Source organism: Psammomys obesus, unplaced genomic scaffold (genome assembly GCF_907164565.1).
Source record: "Psammomys obesus unplaced genomic scaffold, mPsaObe1.curated_primary_1811, whole genome shotgun sequence".
Classification (NCBI taxonomy): domain Eukaryota; kingdom Metazoa; phylum Chordata; class Mammalia; order Rodentia; family Muridae; genus Psammomys; species Psammomys obesus.
Genome location: NW_026596046.1, coordinates 38,083,845 through 38,084,880, shown reverse-complemented (window position 1 = coordinate 38,084,880; position 1,036 = coordinate 38,083,845).

Genomic DNA, 1,036 nt, shown 5'->3' with positions numbered 1-1,036 from the left:
GAATAGAATAGAATAGAATAGAATAGAATAGAATAGAATAGAATAGAATAGAATAGAATAGAATAGAATAGAATAGAATAGAATAGAATAGAATAGAATAGAATAGAATAGAATAGATAGAGCTGGGCGGTAGTTGCATATATCCTTAATCCCAGCATTCAGGAGGGAGAGGCAGGTGGATCAATGTGAGTTCAAAACCAGACTGATGTGCAGAACTAATTACAGGACAGCCAGGGCTACACAAAGAAAAATCTATCTTGAAAAAAAAAAAAACAAAAAGAATTGAGGGAGGGAGGAAAGGAGGAAGAGAGGGAAGAGAGGAGTGAAAAAGAAAAAGAAGGAAGGAAAGAGCAAAGGAAGAACAGAAGAAATAAAAGAAAGAATGAAAGAAAGAAGGAAGAAAATTAAAGGAAAGAGGGAGTGAATGAATGGATAAAAGAAAGAATATAGAAAGAAAGAAGGGGGAGGGAGAGGAAAGGCAGGCAAGATGGGAGACATGAAGGGAGAGAAAGAAGAAAGAAAAGAAGGAAAGAAAGAAACAAAGAGAAAGGGAGTGGAATAGACAAAGTGGAAGATGGAAAACAATAAGTAATATAGAGGTTGCTATTCACTTTTTAAGGAAAGGCCACCAAAACATAAGAAACATATTTTAATATAATGGCTTACATATACTTCTTTTTCTTCTTTTTACTTAGTGTACAAAGTAATACTTTTTAATTTTGATTGTATTTAAGTTTGTTTACATTACATTCCAAGGGTACCCACACCCTCCAGTCCTCCCATTCTCCCCTTTCTCTCTTTCCTTCTTCCCTTCTCCCTTCCCCCCAGAAAAGGCGAGCCCTCCTCTCTCTGTATCAGCTCTCCCAAGCACATCAAATCACATCAGTACTGAGCATATCCTCATCCACTGAGGCCAGGCAAGGCAGTACTGCAACGAGGAAGTGACAAAAGGCAAGCAATAGAGTCCATGTTAGAAACAGCCCCCCACAACACACACACACACACACACACACACACACACACACACACACACACA